Raw genomic sequence first — 6,436 nt, 5'->3', positions numbered from 1 at the left:
AAATTATTTCTCTGGATATATGTTTTCATTAACTTTGTTCAAATACCTAGGAATGGAATTATTAGATAATAGGGTTAATGCACATTTAACAAAATAAGAATCTACTTAATCGTCATCCAAAGTGATTTTATCATTTCACTTTTTAGTTAGTAATATTCAAAAGGGCTGAAGATTTAGCTTAGTAGTAGAGCACTTGTTTAACAAACATGAGGCCCTAGGTTTGATCCCCAGCACTATAGGAAAAAAGAAGTTCTAGCTACCTTACATGCTTCACTAACTTTTACTGTTTTCAGTGTTTTTAAAGTTTTAATCATTCTAATTCAGTGATGATGAACATTTTAGAGCTGTCCATGATTCAAATAGCTCACTGTGGCATGTGTACAGTAGGTTCACCACCACTGGAGTCTGCTTGAAATGGCATATTATTGTGGTTTTAATTTGCATTTCCTTGACCATTGTGATAGTGAACACTTTCATGAGCTTACTGTCCATTTGTGTATCTTCTTTTGTGAAGTACCAAGTTTTGTCTATTTTAAAAATTGAAGTTTAAAAAAATGATGGAGGTTTTTTTGTATTCATGATACAAATCCTCCATAAGATGTTTATATTGTGCATATTTTTCCCAGTCTGTGGCTAATTTTTTTCACTTTGTTAGTGGTATCTTTTGATAAACAAAAGTTTTTTACTTTGTTTTCTGTGTGTGTATGTGTGTTTATATAGGTAAAGTATATACATATCTTCACACAAAATGAGCTTGATATTAGTGAAAAGATGAGTAACTTCTGGGGGTTAAATGAGAGCATGGGTACAGCAAGAAGGGAAAAGCACACATTTAACTATTAAATATACTTTGATATTTGTTTGGCAGAATACAGGCCATCCTTTGGCTTCTGCATTTGACAGACACACAAACGGGTGATACTCAAAGAAAAAAAATATTTTAAGTGGTGTCCCATACTTCAGTTTTTCTTTAAGTCAGGTGGCCAGCAGACCCAATTTTCCGACCATTAGGAACAGAAATTTTGGTTCCAAGGCACATGGAAAACCACTTAAAACATGAAAATTGAGAATCTTCATCAAAGAAAGAAAACGACCAAAGAAGTCTACTTCCAACAAAACTGAGGCGGCACTGATTTCTCTGCATTCAGTGTGTTAAGTGGTTCTCAATACAATGTGCTCTAAATAAATAAATAAAAATAAAACTGCTCACTTGACAAGTGCAGCATGCTGATAGATAAACTCAACATGAAACACAACAGGTCAAAGACATAATGAACAAGAAGCAATGGGAAATAAGGGTTTTGGGAAAATTAAAAAGGAGGTTGCCACCAGACTGTAAATGCTCTTGGTGGGCCTTGGCTCTCCAAAAGATCTAAATTGTCTGGGAGTTAATACAGTCTGGTTAACAAATCTGTGAAAAATTTTTAAATAATCATTACAACCTAAATTCCACCATGTAAACACACAGTAACAGACCTGCTCTGAAAAAAATGTGCAAAACTGAGATCTGGCACTGTATCATTCTGTAATGTTAATTCAACCTAATAGTTCCATTCTCCCTACCCAGCCCTACACCTCACCTCTCAAATCTAAATTTGTGCAAGAAATAGCAGACTTTTTTTATTCCATTAAGTTTATTGGTACATCTTAGGTATACATTATTTTCACACTCATCATTGGGAATTTGTATCTGTACACGATATGTCTAAGTTCTTGTTTTTTCCTCATTCCCCTTCCTTCTTCTCCCACCCCTCCACCCCTCCCTATTTACAAAAACTTTGTTTCTGTTTTTTCCTTCTCGTCTCACATTTTTTCCTTTCCTTTCCTCCACCCCCCTCTCTAGTTCTCCTTCCCTTTTGGACCTTTTCTTCCTATTTTACATTATCTATTATACATTTTAGTCCTTGTTTACTCTTGCAGTTTCTCACATCAGAGAAACAATGGTATTTAAACATGTGTGTTGATTTATTTCACTTAAGAGTATGGTCTCAAGGTGCATCCATTTAGCTATAAATGTCTGAAGCTCATTCTTCTTTATGGCAGAGTAGTACTCCATTGTATAAAAAAACGCCACATCTTCTTTATCCACTAGTCAGTTGATGGACGTTGGGCTGTTTCCAAGTTTTAGCTATTACAAACTGCTGCTCTAAACATGGGTGTGCATATATTGCTGTGGTATGATTCTTTTAATTCTTTTGGGAAGATACCAAGAAGAGGTATAGCTGGAACCTCTAGTTTTAGTTTTTTCAAGAAATCTCCACACTGATTTCTACAGTGGTTGCACAATTCTACACTCCCAGCAACAGTGAAGAAGGGTTCCTTTTTCCCCATACCCCCTCCAGCATTTGTCGTTGGTTGATTTCTTGATAGCAGCCATTCTTTCTGGGGTGAGGTGGAATCTCAGTGTTGTTTTCATCTGCATTTCTTGAATGACCAGTGATGTTGAACATTTTTTCATATGTTTATTTGCTGCTTTTGCTTCTTCATCTGAGAAATGTCTATTCATTTCAGCAGCCCATTTCTGGATTGAGTCTTTAAATTTGGGGGGGGGTCTGATTTTTTAAAGTTCTTTATATATTCTAGATAGTAGTCCTTTGTCTGAGGAACAGCTGGTGAAAATTTTTTCCCATATTGTAGGTTGTCTTTTTACTCTGTTGGTGGTTTCTCTTTTTGTGCAGCTTTTTAATAGGATGAGATTCTAGTTGTTGATTCTTTCTGCTAGTTCTCGTGTGACTGAAGTTTTGTTCATAAAGTCTTTTCCTATGCCAATGTCTTTCAGAGTTCTACCTAACCCATCTGCCAGCAAGTTTAGTGTTTCTGTTTTAATATTTAGATCTTTGAACCATTTCAATTCTATTTTAGTGCATGGTGAAAGATATGAATCTAATTTTAATCTTTGGCAAATTGAGACCCAGTTTTTCCAGCACCATTTATTAAAGAGGCTGTCTTTCCTCTAGTGAGGATGTTTGGCTCCTTTGTGAAATATGAAGCAGCCTAGTATGTCTGGAGTTGTTTCTGCATCTTCTAATCTATTCCATTGATCCTCTATTCCATTGATTCTCCATTCATTGATCCTTCTAATCTATTCCATTGATCCTACTCATTATTTGTCAGTACTGTGCTGTTTTTATCACAGTAGTTTTGTAGTATAGTTTCAAGTTGGGGATTGTGATACTCCCTGCCTTGTCTTTGTTGCCTGGAATTGCTTTTGCTATTCTGGTTCTCTTCTGGTTCCAAGTGAATTTTTGGATTGTTTTCTCAAGTTTTGTGAAATACGCTGTTGGGATTTCAATTGGGAATGCATTGTATCTATATAGCAGTTTTGAAAGTATGACCATTTTCACTACATTGGTTCTTCCCACCCAGGAACAAGGGATGTCTTTTCATTTTCTAATACCCTCTTTGATCTCTTTTTTCAGATTGCTGTAGTTTTCAAAGTAGAGGTCTTTTACTTCTTTCATCAGATTGATCCCTAGATATTTCATTTTTTTGGATGCTATTGTGAAAGGAATTGTTTCCTCAATTTCTCTCTCAGTGAGTCTGTTGTTCATGTATAAGAAGGCTATTGATTTTTTTTTTTGTACCAGGGATCGAACTCATGACCTTGTGCTTGCAAGGCAGGTGCGGTGTCACTGAGTTAAATCCTTGGCCCTAGAAGGCTATTGATTTTTGAGTGTTGATCTTGTAGCTACTCTACTGACTCTGGTTATTAAGTCTAGGAGTCTTTTGGGGAAGTTTTTGGGGTCTTCTATATAGAGTATCATGTCCATGAATAATGACATTTTAACTTCTTCCTTTACTATCTTTATTCCTTTTATTTCTTTTTCTTGTCTAATTGCTGTCACTAATGTTTCCAGGACTATATTGAACAGGAGTGGTGATAGTGGACATCCTTATCTTGTTCCTGATTTTAGTGTGAAAGATTTCAGTTTTTGAATCCCAGGAGTTTTCTGATTTCCAGGGGGTCTTGTGTCAAATACAGGAGGATTGTTCCAGGTGAAGACTAGTTTCACAGGGTATTTCCTGATGCAGTGACTGCCACCCTTCTCCAAAGTTCAGGTCACACTGAAATATAAACAGGTAGAGATCCTTGAGTTACCTTTTTGTTTGGCTCTTGCCAAGAGGCTAGGGAACTGCACAAAACCTGTCAATGCTATCTGCACTTCATGCTTTGCAGCCATCGAAAAGCTTTTTTGTGAATTTGTTTGTGGTAGCAGCCTGGAACCTCCAAGCCAAGAGCAGTATTTGAAATTCCATGGGATCGACACATAGGTTATTGCAAAGTGCCCCATGGCTTCTTCCAAAAGTGCATTTCCTGCTCATCTTTGTAGCACCTGAAAAGTTCCTCCAACCTCTGCAAGGAAGATTCTTCACCATTAGACTTGGTCTCCAGTCCAGCATCTCCCAACAATGTCGGCAGCAAACAGGTCTCAGCGGCAACCTCTGCTTTCTTGGTCCCATTGACCTGGATCTTGCCTCTGTGGCAAGTAGCACCTGTTCCTCACAGTAGCCTGCCCCTTGCCTGCTGTGTGACTTGCTGCTGGGGTCCCAGTCTCCATTCTTGCTACCCAGGGTCAATGAGGGATTATTGCACTTGGTGACACATTGGCCCATGGTAGTGGAGGTCTGACTTCTAGAATGGCCTGCTCTGGGTCAGATGTCTTCACTGCTGCTGGCCCATGTACCTCAATATATCCTTAACAAGCCAGGAATGGTAGCACATACCACTTGGAAGCTGAGGCAGGAGCATCACCACAAGTTCAAGATTAAAGTACAAGTTCAAGGTGAGCCAGGGATACATAGTGAGTTCAAGGCCTGCCTCAAAAAACAAAACAGAACAAAAAAACAAAAAACAAAAAAAATACCACCAGCCAAAGGAGTCAGTCAACAGCTACTCCAGAAGTTACTGCAATCAAGCTCTTTCTTTTTCTTTTTTGGTACCAGGGATCGAACTCGGGACCTTGCGCTTTCGAGGCAGGCGGCGGAACCACTTAGCTGAATCCCCAGCCCTAAAGTTGTTAACTTTGATCAAATATAATTTACCTTTTTTTCTTATTTCCTCTCTAAGAATTCTTTGCCTACATGAAGATATTCCTTATGTTTCCTTCTAGTAGCTGTATAGTTTTAGCTTTTATGTTAGGTTCATGATTTATCTCAAACGCTGTGTGTAGAGTATGCAGCAAAAAACAGAACTCATTTTTTTCATTATTTATCTAGTTATTATAGTACCTACTATTGAAAATACTTTTCTTTCTCCCACTGGATTACTTTGGCTCTTCTGTTGAAAATCAATTGGGAACATATCTATGGACTTTTCAGACTCTTTATGCTGTTCTTTTTCCGGTCCTTTTACCAATACTGTAGTATCTTCATATCACAGCTTAATTAGTCTTGAAATCAGGTAACATGAATCATCTGACTTTGTTCATTCTTTGCATTGTTTTGACTGTTTTCTTTCCTTTGCATTTTCATATAAATTTTTAAAGGAACTTGAGATTCTCTATTTTAAAAGCCTATTGTGATTATGATTGGGCACAACTGATGTCCTAAAAACAGTACATCTTACAACCCAGGACATATTTGTCTATTCTATCTAGAGTAGGAGTAAGTCCCTACTATACTTTGGATGTGGAATATCCTCCACTTGGTCCCCTGTTCGGTGCTACTGGGAGGCAGTGGAATCTTGAATAGATGGGACCTTTAAAAAAATCTTTAAAATACTTGAGAGATGAAGAAGCTAAAATATATGAAATCAACTTGTTGGAAGTCATACAGATAGTAAATGTCAGAGCCAGATCTGGAATCTAAACTTGATTTTCATTCAGGTAATTTCTCTAAAGTATATGACCTTTGATAAACATAACCTTTGATAGTCACTTTTTGGAGTGTTAACTTTTACCACTATACAAATTATCTTGGGGTGTTTTTAAATGGTTTAAACATAGTGTTTAACAAATGTTAAGCTGATTTTCCCTGATTGTAACCTGGTTACTTGACATTTTTTGGACAACCCATTCTTTTTTCTTTTTTGTTTTTCTTTTCTTTTTCCTCCCTTCTTCCTCCTGGGATCCCTTTTTCTTTCATTGAGAACTGAACCTAGGGCTTTCACACTGAGTTATATCCCAAGCCTTCTGTTTATTTTTCATTTTCACTCAATGTCTCACTAAATCACTAAGTTGCCTAGGCTGAGTGTCAACATCTGATCCTCCTGCCTCAGCCTCCCAGAGTATTGAGACTAAAGATGTGTGCCACCACACCTGGGTCCTACTCTGCTACTTTTTTTTTTTTTTTGGTACCGGGGATTGAATGCTTCTTCTTATTCTTACTTTCACCTGCCCTGTCCCCATGGTAGTCCCTGAGACCACAGAGAAGAAAGTCTGACTCATAGTGGTACAATATTGTATCTGTAAGTTCACTTCTGCACTTTTTTTTTTGA

At 37.4% G+C, this 6,436-nt stretch overlaps 1 pseudogene; it reads right to left on the bottom strand.

Annotated features, from left to right (window-relative positions):
- Positions 1-28: 28 nt before the first annotated feature.
- On the bottom strand, positions 29-4,614 carry LOC101705313 (DCN1-like protein 3 pseudogene; annotated as a pseudogene).
- Positions 4,615-6,436: the final 1,822 nt, after the last annotated feature.

This window comes from Heterocephalus glaber, unplaced genomic scaffold, assembly GCF_053883595.1.
Source record: "Heterocephalus glaber isolate CG9 unplaced genomic scaffold, H.glaber_assembly_v1.0 deba00001504, whole genome shotgun sequence".
Taxonomy (NCBI): domain Eukaryota; kingdom Metazoa; phylum Chordata; class Mammalia; order Rodentia; family Bathyergidae; genus Heterocephalus; species Heterocephalus glaber.
This window is presented reverse-complemented; position numbering and strand designations above follow the sequence as displayed.